Source organism: Acanthaster planci, linkage group LG06 (genome assembly GCF_054643075.1).
Source record: "Acanthaster planci isolate LZ-2023a linkage group LG06, COTS_SCS, whole genome shotgun sequence".
NCBI lineage: Eukaryota > Metazoa > Echinodermata > Asteroidea > Valvatida > Acanthasteridae > Acanthaster > Acanthaster planci.
The window spans coordinates 1,888,199-1,906,603 of NC_141782.1; the positions used below are offsets into that span (position 1 = coordinate 1,888,199).

At 40.1% G+C, this 18,405-nt stretch overlaps 1 protein-coding gene across 1 annotated transcript in view; it reads left to right on the forward strand.

The window, feature by feature from the left end:
* The first annotated feature begins 374 nt into the window (after window positions 1–374).
* LOC110973637 (uncharacterized) overlaps window positions 375–18,405 on the forward strand; it is a 61,563-nt gene continuing 43,532 nt past the window's right edge. Inside the window, exons 1-2 of the mRNA XM_022224604.2 lie at window positions 375–594; window positions 9,704–9,748. The gene's annotated coding sequence lies outside the window, so the exon portion shown is untranslated. The remainder of the gene's footprint in view (window positions 595–9,703; window positions 9,749–18,405) is intronic.

Sequence of the window (18,405 nt, forward strand, 5' to 3'; positions counted from 1 at the left end):
CAGCACTGTTCAGGGCCCAATAACATGCACCCCAACATCCCTGAGAAACACAAATGAAATTCTTGTCAAGTCGCAAATCTTTCAATTTCTTTCAATTTTTTCTGTGTTAACCAGTTACATTTTTAATTATTCCCACAAATCAAAATCATCCCCCAACCCTCAACTCTCAGGCACTTAGGACCATTTTTCAACCGTAGATTTTTTGCCATTCTGCTCTCATATGAAAGCTCAAAGACCCAGGGAGTTGATCCTGGCAAGGATTTGCATAATCTCACCATTTTGGGGGCCAGACAATCTCCTTTTTCAGAAGATACTGCGGGTAGGGGCACTTTAAATGCTAATGAGCTGGCCAGAAATTCTCACTTAAATTAGTGGTCTGCACCCTCCATGCGATAATAGCATTGTGTGCAGAAGTTTGATATGAAGTACAAAATTCGACTAAAGAGGGCGTGCTCTCTATTTCGGTGTGCTGAGTTTAGACGGGTGCTCTTCTGGTGAAAAAGTTTCCTGCTAGTTGTGTTTTACATTCGAGGGCAAATGTGTCTGGGAGCGAGACTTGCCAGGAATGAGCGCGATCTGAAGCAAAACCCAAAGGTTGGTGATTTTCATTAAATTTTCTTCAAATTAGAAATTGCTTTTTCTCTTAGACAGTAATGGTTGTTTCTAAGAACTTATTCCATATTGCAGATATTGTGGTTTCGAAGATAGGGAATGGTAAGTGGATTTAAATTGTGATAATGATTGTCCCGATGCGATGTTAACATGGTCAGTGATGGTAAATGTCCCGATTTTGCATTTTTGTCACGTGTACGGTATAGCCTAGCTCCACAAATAGGGCTGTAGTGGCTTTCTTTTTCGATCTGTCTTTTATCTGTCGCCACTACTGCCCTACTCCAAGGCATGTCTTAACTGCCTGAAATCCAAACTGCAGGATTTTCACTAGCTTTGAATCCTAATATCTTCCGAAATGAGGATGACTCAAAAATTTATCAACACCGGCATTTCTCAGAGTTTGGACTGTCATACCAGCACCCTAAAGCTTTCCTAAATCGTAAATTTTCTGATGTATGGCGTCTTGAAAAACCTGGCTGACATGACCACGGGTGGCACCATTTTGACAAACGAAAGCAGCGCTTCTTGCATCGGAAGTCAAGGCACCCGACAGGTGCCATAGATGCATAATTCATGTAGTCACAGTACTGCTTATTAACTGACCCCCTAGGCCTTTTTACTAGAAACCATCCTGAACCCTCCGAAATCCTCCGATTTTCAACATGAATAAACTGCATTCAGCCCAAATCCTCCAAGATCCTCCGAAATTTCTTGGGAATGTCATTTGGAGGTGTGCCCAACTGCCTAAATCCTTCAAAATCCTCCAGCAATTCCTGTTATGTTGAGGCAGTGCGAATGGCACTCTTGAGCTGTGTAGTTGATTCAAAAGAAATATCGGGCTGCATTTGTGCTTGACTAAGCACAGACAACTTAAGGTCTAATCCACGATCTTCACGTATGGCATCCTTGGAAATCAGCCATGCACTTTTAACATACATCCTGAATCCTCCAAATTTCTCCATTTTGCAGAAAAGGATTTGAGAGGGTTAGGGTTAATCAGTGGCGTGTGCACTTTGCTAGTGTACAGTACGCCCACAGCATGTGTGTGGAGCATGAAACATTGACATGCATATTACCGTTATTCAAATTTAATTTCACCGGTTCCCTGTTCGTCTGTTACACAAGGTGTGATGGGGAACCAGTTTTGTATGGTACAACTTATGCTGGAGTGCTTATCGGGTGCCTTGAAATTCAATGCACAAAGCGCTGCCTTCATTTTTTAAAATGGCGCTGCCCATGGTCAGCATAGAAATATCACAGGCCAAGTTGTCAAGGCGCCATATTTCGAAAAATATACGGTTTGGGAAAGCTGTAGGGTGCTCAAATAAAAGTTAAACTCTGAGGAATATGCCGGTGTAAGTAAAATTGTCGAGTCACTCTCATTTCGGAAGATATAAAGATTCAAAGTTTGTGACAATCCTGCAGTTGTAAAAGAGAGCCACTACAGCCCTGTTTGTGGGGCTAGGTATAGTCTACACAGAAATATATTGGGCGCGATCAGTCGATCTGCGTTATCAATCAATCATGGCTATTGGTCTGTCTTTGTTTGATAGCGATCTTGGTGCACAATTTGTTGATAATTTTGCCATAACCAGCCAATCAGCTTTTCTGTCTACTGTGTGGTTGAACTTGAAGAAGATTGTTTGCCTAAAAAGGGAATTGTCACGATTGTAATATTCATGAACGTGTATCATGTAGGCTTAGATTTATGTGGCCGTCTTTGTTGAACAGTGCAATCCATTTCGTACGTACACGGCCTCGTTTTCCTTTTTTTCGCCAGTCCAATTTTAGCACTCCAGCGCAGCTGTGTTGGTAATGTATTTCCCCATGTCTAAAAATAACCCAAAGTGTTTGGAAACCCCTTTTCTGTGACATTTTCTGATATGTACACGAAATACACAAGGTGTGATGACGTAGTCACAGGTCATTCATTTTATCTTGCCCAGAAAATATTTCTGAAAAACCTCTTGAAATTCACTCTTCTCGTCCGGATCAAATATTGATTTTTTGATTAGTTATTAGTTGATTTGTGAAATCTGACGAGATTTTTTATTGATACATTGTCCCTTTATTGCTTCTGATTAAGTTTAATGGATTTTTTGAAGTGTGTAGATGTGTTTACGGTGGATTTTGTTATTGGAAATGACGGTTCAGACTACTATGTTTGAAGATGAAAAAATATTGTATTGCTGCACTTTTATTGAGGAAATAAAGCCGTATACTAATTGTGAGTCACGTGACCTGAATACCACTTCCTGATTGGCTAAGACTCCATCATCACCTCTTCTCAGCTGACTTTCTTTTCTTATTTCAAATGGACATGAATTTTAAGGAAATGGTAAGCCATAATATTTATTTTAAGAAAATTCCAAACTTTACTGGGTGCGTAACACTGTGAGATTTTAAATGCAGCCCCTGCAGTGTCCTTTTGTTGTCGAAACTGTACTTTCTTAAACGTTCCCCCAAAAGCCATCAACTAAATACGGTAGTTTCTCTTTAAAACGCATGGCCCATGGTTTTTGGACGTGTAACTGGTGAGTTGTTATCCACGATCCGCACATCTGCGCACTGTGGCAGCATGGCACAATGTACATGCGCAAAGTCGCAAACATCCGGTGTCGGTGCGACCGTGTTCATTGATGTTGCACATGTGCAGCGTGTGATAAATTGTGTCGTAAATGGCCTCGGTATGCAGATGTGCAGATAATTTTGTGAAGAGAGGCAGGATGGTAAGTGAAAACATTGTCCCAAATGGCTGGTCACATGGTCCAAAAACTTTGGGGTCGTGCCTTTTCAAGAGATGGGATTTAGTTTTGGTGGCTTTTTGGGGAGAAGTTTTGATACACAAAGTGCACTGCCGTTTCGATGACAAATGGAAGGACATTGCAGGGGCCGCATGTAAAATCCCATAGTGTTACGAACCCATTAAAATGTTTGAATCAAGGCAAGTTCTGCACGTATCTATACTATGCTCTAACACATCGACCAGTTACGCTGGTGTCAGGTAAGGTTGTACTGTGTGTGTGAAATGCACTGACGTATATGCAAACGACTCGACACGAATCAGCGTGGCTGGTTGGTCCAGCGTACACATGTAGAGTTCAAGGCGCTAGTATTTTTATTCATAACAAAAATAGTCGTCTCAAGTGTATACAGTTTTTGCCAAAATTCCCACCAGTCGTTTTTAATGTCCATTTTCCAAAGTTCTAGCTGTCCTGTTTTATTGTCTATTTTGGCCCATCCAAAATCACTCGCTCCCCATCCAAGAGACGGGTGAACATGTCACCAGATGAGATCCTGGTGACTTCCATAACTTAACCAGCTGAGATTTAATCGAGCTGCTGGCGATATTTTCCCTTTCAATATTAAATAAACCTTCACCAAACACATGATCGCAATCTTTTGTGAAGGAAAGGACCGATTGTAAATCAAAACAAGAACACCATTAGGCTGAACCAGATTGCGAATAGCAGTTTTGAGTGCTACTTAAAATTTGTAGAGCTGTAATTTGTACATGTAGAATCGTTTACAAAACAGTATTGCAGGCAGTTGGATCTGGCTCTCCTTACCGATACATTAACAAGGGATCTAACCATTCTGTGGTTTCCCCATGGAAACAAAGCAGGTTATCTTGAAATCTTCTGGTCAGAAGTCGCTCAGAATTGAACCTTTTAAAAGGAAGGAAATGGTTATTTGTGAACATGCAGGTATGCTTTTGTCTACTGAGCCCCAGATGCTTGGTGCTGATGAAAGATAGTTCCGTGGTGTTTTACTAATATGGGGAAGTCACGAAAGAGTTGAGGCGAATATTTAAACATGTCTTAACATGTTTCAGCAGTTTCTTGCAACTGTCACCGAAAGTTGGTCAGTAATGCCAAATCACCTCTATTTCATCAAACTTGGAATTGTCAGGCGCTCCGGGCATGTGTTTCCTCATACATGTTGTAATTTGAGATCAGTATATAAAATAACAAGCCTTGAGATTGTAGTGACAAGCCCCTCAAAGAAGCTGTCAAGAAATCATGAAAAAAAGGGACCATTTTACGTGACATGTGCAAGGCGCACCCTAAATAGGTTTGTCCTCTGTCCAGTTTTTTTTTGAAGTGGCCTCAAGGTGCCCCTGTCTTTTGAAATCTATTTTCAGGGTGGGCTGTGGCTCTGGTCAGTCAACTGATCGTCAGTTTTAGGAGAGGTTCAAGCCAGCCTCTTAGTCGATTTCTAGATTAATGCACCCAAGATGTGGTGTAGGGGTGAAGCTTTGTTTCTTATTTGTGCCTTTCCATAGTGTTATTGTGTCCACCTTTGATGATGATGTCCTAAATTCACAAATCACAGAGTTCTACTACCTGTAATTTTCTAGAAGTAATTTCCAAACTTTCCTGTGCTTCAGCATATTGGAAATTGGAGAAGTCATTTTTCAAGTTGAATTGAATCTTGAGGTTTTAATTCTAACATAGGCACGCATGTCATTTTCTTTTTAACTTGAGCTTTCAAATCGGCTGATGCAAGCGGCAACACAAATTGGCCCACTGTCTGCCACACGTGGTGGAAATCAATCGGCGCATGTTCAAAATAGGTGATTTGAGGTCAGGAGATTAATATACAGATCATGAAGATTTATGAACCCTACATGTTGCAGTGACTGCGGGTTGGAAAAAAAAATGAGGGGGGGGAGAGGTGAAAAGAGATTAAAATTCAAGTAATGGACAAAACAGATGTGATACTGTGTTCCTTTGTGTGCATGTGCCTGGTACCCCGTGACCTCGTTGTACCGGCAGATACAGGTACGGTACCTCATTAATGCCAATTGTGGGCGGGGCTTGGGGGGGCTATTGATTCACTGAGCGGTTTTATTAGATTAATGAATAATTCAATAAATAAAACTAAACAAATAACCTTTTGAAGTACTCTGGTTATTATCGTATTACATCGGTAATTTTAGAACATTGTACGTGCAATTTCTGCTCCATTTACTGCCCTACGTTATTGTGCCTGTGTGGCCTTCAGGTTGGCCTGTTACTCCTATTTCAATCCCCTTCCCAAAAAAAATAGACCTACTTGTACTTTTGTTCTGTCTTTCTGAATCAGTGAGGATTGAAGTTTCAGTGTAGTGAACAAAAATTATTCAAATAACAAAAATACAAAATAAGAACAATTGAAGGAATGATTGTTGCTTTTGTAGCAGAAAGCGACAGATTGGGAATGGCCTAGTGTTTGAGGTAAACATATATGGTCTTGGCTTCATGTCTGAGTCTGACATGACCTAAAAGAACTAATTTGTTGATGAACCTTACTATTTAGCTATCATAAACCAACATCAATCATACGGTTGCCAGACATAAACTCTGCCTAATTAGATTTTTCCGTTATTAATTTTGACATCGCAAATAATTAATTGTGCACGGGATATCTTCCCCTGTTTGCTTGCATCAATCAAGTGAGTTGATAAGTCACCTATTGAAAGGCTCGGGTCCCTCTTAATTATGTATGAAACAGTCAACAGACGACAAGCCTTTTTTTCCTCCTTCCAAGGCCTAAACTCTTAAATCAACAAACCGGAGCTCTGCGCAGCATTTTAGGAATTGAGACAGTAAAAAGTATCAAATAATGAATTTGAATTAGACCTCAGGATGTGTCCTGGCAACCTAAGAATTTCATCAGCGGAGGGAAGGATGCGGTAGACTTGTTGGGAAGGGGGGGAGGACGAGGTTGTGGCAGGGAGAGCTTGGTGGAAGGAGAGCCCTCGCCGAATTGTGATTCTGCTTTTTTTTTTTCCCCTGCCACTGGAGTGGGCTTAATTGGTTGGTCCGATGAGTAAGACCTATTAGTTGATGGTAATTGATTAGCGATTGGACGCAGTGATGCAAGTTGAACAAACAAGGGCTGTATCAGTCCACTGTCGTCCCCAGAGGAGCCGGACGGAAGGAAGGAGTGGGAACGCTGGTGATTCATTCATCTGGGTTGCATTGAGTACTCGGGAAATTAAGGGTGCTTCACTCGTACTACCGTTTTGGTTGTGAAGGGGGGGGTGGGGTAATGGTGATGTCCTCAGACAATGGAGCTGATGTCCTCAGTTTGTTCTGGACATGGTGTGGCTAATTCCATCAGGTCCTCAGTGGCTCATGACGGTAGTAGTTGTAGTTCCGTTAGCCATCCTGTGATGGAAGGACAAAATGTTACAAGTATCCAAGGGCATTTTACCATTGGGCAAAGGCACAGTGGCCACAGTTTTCTGCTGTTTTGTATCCTCCACCATTTTGTTTGTGCAGTGTTGGCAAGATGCCCGAATATCCACCGGTGCGTCAAATAGCGTTGTGCTTAAATTCTGTGGAAATGCGGTCTCAAGGGGCTGTCTTTCGTGTGCCAGATGTGGCTGAACCACTAAACCTTTTTATTGAAATCTTCATGTACCAGTAGGTTTTACGCCATGTGCCAGAGATTTTGAAGCATTTGAGCAATTTTTTAAAAGGAGTTGGGACAGTCTTGAGGCTGAAACATCATCCTTATCTCATTATCTTGGCCATTACACTTAAAAGACAAGTACATGAACATGAAGCCAGACCACCTGCATGCCCTGTAATAAACTTTAATGTCAGTGTTTATAACCCCGGCGTAAACTCTGGAATTACTTGACAATTGTGTAATCTTATTCGGCTTTATTGAAAAAAAAAAGCGATCAGTCGGACAGCAAACAGCTACATATATATAATAAAGCGCCTTTTGTTGAATGGATTCAGCAAAGGGGACTGATGGGATAATTGATTTTTACGGCTGGTTGGCCTTCCGAAGCTGACTTGCTGTCTGAGGATTTTGAAGCCAAGTGCAGTGGTTGCCGGCAGTTGCCCCTTTTTTTTTTCTCTCTTTTTTTTTGGTCGATCGAAAAGAGGGAATGTATTTTGTCCTTATTGCTTGCTGCAGTGGAATCAAATGGCCTAATTGTAAACCGGCATGCTCACTGTTGTCAGGGGGGAGATTTCCCGGAGTAGGATTGAAAACAAAAAGGAGAATAAAAGTCTTGGTTTTGGATTGCTTCATGTGTCAGGAAAGGTCGTGAGTAAGTTGCGATCCCTTTTCATAAATCCGAAATTGTTTAGCCCCAATCAGAACCATTATGAACCGTTTTCAAGTACGTGCACCGGTGCAGTGTAGTATATGATTAATTGATCCTCACGGCAGGTATTTAACTTCTGATTCAGCTGACACGTTTCAATGAAAAAGTTCCAAATCCATTTACAGATTTTCCCAAACAGTTCAAATGGAACCGCCCCTTTTAGAAGTTTGACGTTTTGATTGATGCAATCTGGCATTCATTTTTACTGTAAACAATGCCTGTAAAACACTTTCCCTTTTGGCATCCATGTATGTTTTGAGAAAAAGAAAGTAGATTGTAAAACACTAAACATTGCTTGTTTTACATGTAAATGCCTCAACATCAGTCCACATTTCTACATTGATTGGACCATTTTCATTGTTGAACTATATAATTAACACCACCAAGGTAGGCGGCGGCCTCTGCAAAGTGTTGGCTAAACATTTAAACAGTATGGGGAAGTTTTCCTCTAAATGTCTTTCAAATTAAACGTAAATTCCCGCCCATAGTGATGAATTAAAAAAAGAAATACTTGTTGAAATTGAAGACTTTATTTTAACGGATGCAAGATAACTGAAAATTGAAACAAAAGTCTCAAACGATACTGGGCATAAAACGTTCTTCACCCCCCAGAAAAAGTGGGCCCAAACGGAGACAGGCCTGCTAGTTTCAAAAATGCAAATGGATGACAAACATTGTGAAAATTCTCTTTGCAGAATTGTTTGTTTTGATGATTTCAGGGTGAACTACGTGTTCCTTTCCTTTCTCTTTATTGAAATTGATGAGAAAATTAGTGTAATAACTATTTAGAAAATCAGTTATATTTACAAATAGGTCATTTGGGAGACATTTTGTGGTAAATTTTTCAACTACCAGAAGGAGGCCGAATTTTGCTGTCCATATTTTGAGAGATGATAGTTTAGGGCCTAAAATGAAAACATACAAAGTTTGGCTCAGATCAGACTAGGGAATATTGAATTATGGGACAGTAAAGTTGGAAAAATTGTGTGCACATTGTAATGGGAATGTCTCCCTAATAACCCATTAGCAGTAATTATTATTCAATTAATTATTACCGAAATTGAACAAGGGGAAGATTGATTGATCGACATAAGTAATAATCTTCTGGCTGTGTTCAGTCAATCTTTCAAGTTAAATTCCTCTTTTCAAATTAAAATTGAATTTTGCCAAATTCATTATTGTGAAGGATTCCCTTTTGAAAACAAGACTCCCAAATCAAAATTTGAATAATAACTCATACAAATCTGTTATGACACCATTGGCCTTAGCTTGTGTGTGTGTTACTAGGCAACACACGCAGCACCATCTGCAGCGCACAAGCGTGTCAGTCGCTCTGAACAAAAGGCGTCCACACAGGCAGGTAGCGTACACCTTGTGTAGACTTCCCCACGTCCACACAAGGTTTTCCCCTCCCTGAAAAAAAAAACCGGTTTAGAGGCATTTTGGGGTCAGGGTTATCATCATCACATGAAGAAGAACAGTCAAGAAAGTCATCAAAAATCAATCTAGAAAGAGCGTCCACAGTTCGAAATGAGTACAGTTGTAACTACAAAGAACAGAAAACGTCCACAGAGAGCTTGTACATTTACTTCACAGGAGAGCGAATACTTCAGCAAAAAGACACTAAGCTGTAATCATTTTGTCCCTGGCCTCTTGATAATCCCAGCATACAGGCACCTACATGTAGGTTCTACCTTTTCAAACACTGTACTGCTAAATGTGCAAGTATGTGAGTAGGCCAGTTGTACATATCTTGATACAGGTCACCTTTTTTTTGCTTTCTGTTTTGAATGCCTTGGGAATTTGGTTTTTTTTCCCATACATTTCTGTACCAGTTTTTCATCTCACACCGTGTATTGTTCGTCCTGTTCTGCAGATGATTTTTTGGACCTTTTCCATACAAGTACAATCCATACTGTAAAAATACACTCATTATTACAGTGTGTGATGATTTGTTTTTCTGTTTATTTCTGTGTATAGCGCCCTCTACTGACAAGATTCACATAAGCAGAAGAGCACAAAAAGGTAGGACTTTTAATACAAACAGATTGTGTTCCGTATAATGTGGAAGATTGTTGAAGTTGATCGGTTTGTCCCCGCTCATGTATACCTTTGGACAGGTTTTAAACATTGTTTCGGTCCATTGAGGCTCCAGGTTTCATAATTTACGACTCCCAAATTGATGTACCAGTGCGATGATTGCTGTTCATTAGTTCGCTTTTCCTCATATCCATCCATTATTAATGCCCGGTCTGAAATCATGGCCCTAAAATTCTACGTGTTTTTTTTTTGTTTTCTATTTTTTTTTAGGCTAATAATATGTTTCAGTGATGGATGTGAAAGTTTGTAAGTAATATGGATTCAATTGAATGCACCTACAGTACCGGTACACTGCAGCTGACTAACATACATACATCCTGCATACATTTACTTTTATTTACTTTTATTTATTTACTGTTTAGAGCTAGGCAGAATTTTATCCAAAATTGCTTGCTCTGAGTTTTCATATTTAATTTATAAAAAATTTTTAAAATTCCTTTTAGATTGAGTGTAATTGAAAAGTGCACTTTTTAAAAGCATTCCAAATTCTCTGTGCTTTTCTGGACAACTGAGGGCAGTGTTGTTGTGATGTCATTCGGGGAAGACGCAGTTCGGTGCGCAGGTTTTAATGTTCAAATTATGAACTTGGAGTTTATTTTCTGAAAAGATTTTTAGAAAGGATTACTTGCTTGCATATTGTTTTGTTCTTGCCTTGCATAAGACAAGAAATTAAGGCCAGCAAAGTGTAACGAAATTCCAGTAACTTTTTTTGTGCCCAAACCAAGGTTTTATTGAGGTTTTCTCTCTGGGATGACATCACAGATGTGCTCATGAATGTGAAAATACTTGTCAGCGTACATTGTATAAAAACATTGCATACATGTTCCAACTTTCAAAGTACTGAAACAGAACTTGAAAAAGAGCCATATTGAGACAGACATGTAAAGGCAAATGTTCAAAGTTTGTATGAAAACAAATTGCATTGTAGTGGCCGGTTAACAAAACTCACCGTGTTCTCAAGGGATTTTCTTTCGTGAATGACACAGGGAAGATAAAAGTGTTCGCCTATGGATAACTGAAAGAATAAGCATTGCGATGCCCTTCATTAAAAACTTTACAGTACTCAAACCTTAAATCCTCCCTAAAATCTTGAACGTTCTGTGGCTTGTGGGTTTAGGATTCAGCGTATTTATCACATGGTTCCTCCTGGTGCAGTTTGTCAAGCAGTTTCTACGTTTCTAGAGGATTAATCCACAGCTAATCCTGCGTTCGAAAGGATTTCTAGTAATTCTGGCACTATTACCCCTCATACACTTCTTGTATTTTAGAGAAATCAGGATTGTGTGCACCCCTGCATGTGCTGTGAGCTTTGCCAGAATATTTGAATCTTCAAATGTGTTTTGTTTGCTTATTTGTAATGGCACGTAATTTGTCATGTACATGTAATTTCAAGCTGCAGAAACCACTTCAAGTCATATCTTTGGACCAGTGTGTAATAAACAATCTTGTGTATTGATTAAAATGGTCAGCATTTTTCATAAATTGGATTGTGAACACAACGGAAATGGTTAAGGTCAGGAGACAGAAAAAAAATCGGATGAAAAAAAAATCATTTGATTACTCTCATACCGGTACATGGTGATTTGAAAATGTTCAATAAAAATTTCCTCCAAATATTAAAAATTCTTTGTCCAGAAAAAAATGCACCAAACTATCATTATTTTGTCTTTTCTTTATTCAATTCAGAGCCAGTGCATTTGTAATCTAAAAAAATAAAAGGAAGTTGCCGGTTTAACTGCGCTTGGTAAAGTTTGTTGACCCTTTCTTCCATTAGCATCATATGTTTGATTGAAATTAAAATAGATATTCAGTTTTTTTCTTGTAATTGACTCAGCCTTGTTCTGCAGAATTGTGCAGGCTGCATTTGGACACGTCTCTCTTGTGAATCATTCATAAGATTACACATGTATAAAATTTACATTTGTTTGAAGGAATTTGTACCGATATCCTTCCAATAACGGCCGTCAAAAATCAAGCTTTTCTTGCAAACAGTCCCGCAGCACATGGCATGATTCACAGCACAGCCTTTCATCTGCCTAAACATGAAACGTCCTGATGTAAATTACAGCGTGGCTAAGTGTTAAATTGAGATTAAAACGTGATCTTACAATAACAACATCCAAGGGGAAATTGAGTTTGTTGTATAAATAAACAAAGGTTTCAGGTGAATTGTAAATGGACATGGCCGGTGAAGAGCTCCTCAGTCCTGTGTTGACATTTACTTTGCCTTTGCCTTTTTTTTTTTTTTTTGGAACCTCTGAAATGTCAGGTACCGTACCAGGTCATCAATAAGATGCTTAAGTAAATATGCCGTCACTTTATGCAAGAATCGGGGAGAAATAATGTTACCAAAAATAGTAGTGAAATTGTGCGGCCACGTGCATGTGTATAATACATTATTATGACCTGTCGTACGGCTTTGGTGAGGTTTTTTACGGATTTGATGAGAGATGGAGTGGGAGGATTATGTTTGTGATCACTTTTTTTTTTTTATCGTCGAGTGTAGGGTTCAGTGCATGGTGTCACTCACATTGCACTTCATTGTTGCACAGGATGATATTACTAGTGTTTCGTTGCTTACAAATAAATAGCTTCAATGATTTCAGAGGCTCATGTTTTCATTCCTCCCAGAGAGGATATTCAGCAGATTTCCACGGTGAAAACTCAACGTTATGAAATCAACTTTTTCCAAACCTCTTACATTGTGAAAAAAAAAAAATCAAAGCTTACTCCTGTCAGAAAATGACAATTACATGTAGAAAGGCCAGTGTTAAAAATGGCTTTTTATGCCACCGAGTGAAAGAAATTGCCCTGAGTTCAGTTCCCCCCCCCAAAAAATTGTGATTTCTGTAACTTGTCTTTTGGCATAGTGAATCATTGACATTGCATAATGTGCTAACATCGTTGAGCATCATCAATATGTGCTCCAAGATTCATAAACAGTTTGTAAACAAATAAGAAATTAGTTGGATGAGAACGGGGGAGAAATCAACATCCTACTCCTGTGAGCTAGAAACAGTCAATCTGCCAAACCCACCTACAAATCATGGAGCGAATTACAGGCTGTTCAGAGAATTTGTTTTCATTTGTTGGCTCTTGTTGAAGACAGTGGTCATGTGATTAATTTAATTCAGCGATTGCATTTATCGGTGGTACTGCGTTGCTCGGCAACGGGAGGGGGGGGACGGAAGAGTACAAGGACACTTGTCAGAATCGATGGGAAGGGAAGACACTAAGTGTGGATACAAATCAGCCATGTGCGTCCAGCAGGGACCGGGAGGGGCGTGAGGCCCATGAAGCGATTGGGAAAGGGCAAGGTGGACAGCGTCACAGACTAATGCACACTACCACTGTTGGATCCCGAGTGAGGCATCCTTTGCAGGAAAGGGAAGGGGGGGAGGCAGGGAACCAAACGTTCACAACCCAACCACTCAAAGTACTGCCCTCCTGAGGGCTTGTTAAGTCCTCCAATTAATCAGGCATTTATTACTTCAAGCAATCCCCCAGAGAGACTTGTCACTTCTTGTCGCTAGTTCGGGCATGAGTAGTGAACAACTTCTCTGTGGAGAGTGTGCTTTGATAAGTACACAAAGGTAGAACTTTCAACTTGAGAACAAAGATGGCGATTGGGGTTAGAGGAAGGACCATTTTGTGAGCGAGGAGTTCAGCCGTTTTTAAACATCACAGTGGAGTGGGCATGAGGTCATACACCCGAGAGGCTGTTTGGATGTCCCATTCCAAACGTGAGACAAATGCTGTCCAAATCTCAGAGTTGTTTGTCGAAATTAGTGTCATGGCAATATGTCAAATGATTTAAAATGCCAGTAGAGATTAGGTTTCATCGTTGGCATGCTGAATTTATAATTTATGAGAAATTGTTCCCCTTGCTCTGTGAGGATAAGCGTAGCAGATTTTTGTCTAGTTAACTGTAATGAAAAATCTCGCCATCATTGCGAATAGTCCAGTGACGCACAAAGCATAAGTGTAAGTATGAAGTGCAAAGCGCATACATTTTCAAGAAGAGCACATCAGTTCCGTCCCCCAAAAAATGCTCTCATTCAATATGTGTCCTGCTCACAGAGATCTCAAGTTAGTCTTTTATCTGCATGGTAACATTACCCAATATGATAACATTCCGTTTATCTGTCAAGACACTTGAATATTAGAATTCAGTTGGAGAATGCCAGTTTTTTTGGGTTTTTTTTTTTTTCTTCCTTCGCTTTCAGGAGCAGTAATGGCAGCCATTACGATAACAATTCAATCGGCTGTAAAATAATACCAGGAGAGACTATTTATCCAGGGAGTCAATCTGGGATACCTATCTTGTCCCCCTGGCCGTGGTGTTTTCTTTCACTACACTTGCAGCTGTCATTCCCCGTGTGCTAAGACTACAAGGAGAGAAGAGAACTCTCTGTCTTATACAAACAGTCCACCTGTCAATCATGAATCATAATCATAAAGATGTGAATAGTGTTTAGGGTGAGGCCACAAAAATAAAAAGCACTGTGTCCAGGGCTGTGCGGTCTGATCTGTTTTCATATTTTGCCTTCATTTTTTTTGGTAAAACATTTTTGAGAAATAGAAAACAAAAATCTTTTTTATCTTACTGACCCTTGAGGCACATGTAGGATGCTACTCTGACATGTTCAGGAAGAACAGGAAGAAACCACAAATATGAACACTGAAGAAACTTTGGGACGGATTTGTTGCGTTTTATTGTATTTATTTGTTTGTTTGGATTTTGTATTTGAAAAAAATTGTTTTTTGTTTCTGTTTTCTGTGTTATAGCCTCAAAGTGTATTTTCAGATATTAACCTATGAAGAAAAAAAATCCGCCCAGAATCAAGGGTGAATTTGGAACCTTTTTCTGAGGGGAGGGAGTAAAAGTTTTGGAATTTTTTTGTGTAACTTTTTGTGGCTTTCTTAGGGTTGAGGCTACATTGTTTTTCATTGAGAAAAATAGTTTTTGTGCGGGGGGGTCCCTGCACTTGTTTTTTCCTCTGGCTCCACCCTTACCCAGAACTGAAACCAGTAATAACCTACAACCTGTTTTTTTAACATGGCATTGTGTGCTCGGACACATGTTGGGATGGTTTAGTACATGCCCGTAGAAATAAGAGCCTTTGTAAGATTAATCTCTTTGGCCACTAACTTAACTTGTTTTGATGAAATTACTGATTGCATTACAGGCAGTGTTGTTTTCCCCATTCTGTAGACTCTGTTTTTATGGGTGCCATGTTTGAAACTTGGAAGCTGGGAAAATAATCAGCTTTTCGTCGAATCCATTGACGTACATACGTGTAAACCCCTGAAAACGTTTAGAATTAAATTTTAAGCAATACCAAGGACAAATGTGTATTAGTTAATGCAAGCAAGTTGTCTTTGCACTTCACACGGGTGTTTCCGGGGAGGGGGGTAATTTGGCATCTTGATCAATAAGAAAGTTTTTGTTTATTTCTGCAGCGGAAATTCCTTTGTGAAGTCAGTCTGATACGACATGACAAGGGTCCTGGTACTTTTCAACTCTTTTGTTGGGTTGAATCAGGAAATTACTTCATTGTAAAGCAGGGAATCTTTGACCAGGACAGAACATCTGCAAATGCGCACTGATTGTTAGAGGGCGCTGTTTATGTTTTAGAGTGAGACTGTTAGATGCATTACCGAGACTGACAAAATATCTTCGTCACCAGGTACATGTACACCATGTGTGCGTGTATGTTGTATGTGAAGGATTTGTTGTGGTCTAGTCCCTTGTGTGCCGCTGCCCGTTTACTCTCTCATTTGCCGTGATGTGATCGGGCCACTGATATGTCACCAGCCTACAGCTGTGTACATACTGGTGGAGAGACTAGCTGCAGTGAGAGGTGGGGGCCAGGCTGCATCAAGGAACGATTTTTAACAGGCAGAACACCGGTGGAGAATCTGTAAACTTGGCTTTTTTTTTAAGTCAGTGTAGGGTTGCTAGACTTACCAGCCTTAAGCAGGACAATTTTCCAAGTTTTTATTCAGCTGGGTACTACTGTTTTGATCACAGATTAGATTGATTTAGATTAGACTGTGTGCGCTAGTTCACGTGGCATAGAATATAACGCATTCATCAAAAGTGATGGGATAAACCATGGTTTTGATGATTTAGAACTCGGCCGTATGGTTTCATTTGACATTGAACTTCTGTAAATTTATGAAAGTTACCGTATGCAACTACTTACATAGACCTGGTTTTGTAGATTTTCAATTTGTTCTTTATACTGTTAAGTGTTGGGTAGCTCTGATGTGGGTTTTTGACAGATTTGTGATGAAAGGTAATGACGGCCTAGGCGCTGGGCCAGTGTTGCAGAAAAGCAAGCATACAAATCAGATGCTCTACCTCCCCAGAATCTTTTACCTGCACCTGGCAACTTGTTCCCATTTGTGCGTAGTGATCATATTTTGAATTTGACCACTTAAAAAAAAGGCAGCTTGATGTCTCTCTGTTGAATCTTGGCTAAATCCAGAAAACTGGAGTATATTAACCAGTGTATGCAGAAGCTGTGTGTGCCTTTCCAAAAATAGTCATGAAGCATCATTAAATGTCCAGCCGTCTTTGTAATCTTTATTCCCTGGTATGCTCATATGTCTCCTGTTATTATTCCAGTTTCCGACTTTTATTAAGTAAGTATGCGCATAACAATGACGTGGCGTGAATGCTCGGTTGTAACCATGGACAAAGTACCCACTGGGGGAAACCATTACATGTATAGCACTATCTAAACCCCCCAAACAATGTTTGACTTCTTTTTTTGGAGGGGGGGTTGACATTTGGTCTCTGTTCACTTCCAAAATAGAAAGGAGGAAAAAAAAATCACAAAGAGTAAGAGGAAGAAAAAAAAATCTTGGAGGATTAAAAAAAAAAAAAAACCACTAGAATGATTCTGCTTGAGCAAGTAAACACAGCCTCATTAATTTCTATTTGTTCAGGATTAGCCGTTAGTCTTTGTGCGCCATTTATTAGCATGTCAATGTTGGGGGACAGGTGGTGAGCTTTTTAAAGAGCTGGCTAAGCTCTTGGGCTACTGGGGCTCACCCCCTCTGGGGACAAGGAGGATGGGGAGAAAATTCGGGGGAAAAAAAAGTAAATTAAAAAAAAAAGGGGGTGACGGTACGGGGAGACTGCCCTTGTTCCACAAGTGGGTATTTCTGAACAGGGGCGGCTGGGCGAGTGGGTTTTTGTCATGGTCGGCTGAGCCTTTGTGAGAATGTTGGGTGCTCGGGTGCGGTGCTGTATGGTGTGGCATAAGTCAGCATTGATTGATGTTGGTCTTCTCTTCATCTTGGGGGAGCTTGTGTTCGATTCTGCTGGCCGCAATTGTCCCCCACATGCGGCCATTGTGCTGGGAGCACCTGTCAGTGACATTAATTATCTCAGTTCATCTCCACACTGTATGATCGGCCGGCAATAGCACAGGCTGGAGTGTGCTAAAAGAGATGAATGGAAAGAACCAGGTTATCCACCTGAAGATCACCTGTAACCAAAAGCCACCCGGTCAACTGTCACAGTCAATTAGCGGAAATGAGGCCCCAGATTGTGTTCAGTGCATAGGTTTTCCAAAGAAAACAGATGTTTCTTTTTTTTTTCAGCAAAATGCATTTAGTATTTTCCTATTGCAATAAAAAAACTTGCCGTCAATAATTACTATACTGCTAGATGCAGGCCTACATGTAAACTGTATGAATTTTAATAAATCATGAAAAACTTTTTTTTGAGGGGGGGTGTGTAGAAAGTATGTTACTGACATTTTACTAAGTTGCTGTCTACACAAACATGTAAGCTGTTGTAGATTTCAACATGTACAATCCACAATTGTTACCCAGTGCATACAGACTAGGAAATATGCCATGGATGTTTAACATTTACTGCTTGGTCGGATTTTTTATTCATTGTTAATCATGGCCAATTTTCTGACAGTAATCAGCACACATTTTGAGCATGTGCTCAGTCAGAATGCCTCGAGTGATCATCAGTCTTTGTAAATATTCATAAAAAAAATTTCTTGTATCTGAGCAGCTTGACTCGATTAAGCTCTCAGCATGCTATTAAACGAAATTGAACCGGGCTGGTCATAAATATTTACAACAAATATCTGCAGCTGGATCGGGTTAAAGGCAATCATCAGCGTGCTGTGGACAAAATTCTTATTTGCATGGTCATAAATATTCATGAATGAAATTTGCATCGCAGCTTGCTTGCTGCACTGGTCAAAGACACTCGGTTTGGTAACATGGTTGATTTGCACGTTCCCAGAAGATTTAGTGGTGTGGCTTATGAGCCATCACGAAGGCTGACATGTCCCACAAACAATCGTCTTTAGCGCTGACAGTCGGGTCCCTTTGTCAGAAATGATGTCCATTCATGACAGTGTCATCGTAGTGCACTCCAGCTGAATTGCTTCAGGGGAATAGCTCGGCTCAATACATGTACCTTCCCCTGTGGCCCTACAATTTCGGTAGAAAAATTCAATCCTTGCTTTTTCATTAGCGCAGCCATGTACCGTTAGGGTTGCAACCCCAAAGTCGCAAAATTGCACGACCTAATAGAAACAAAA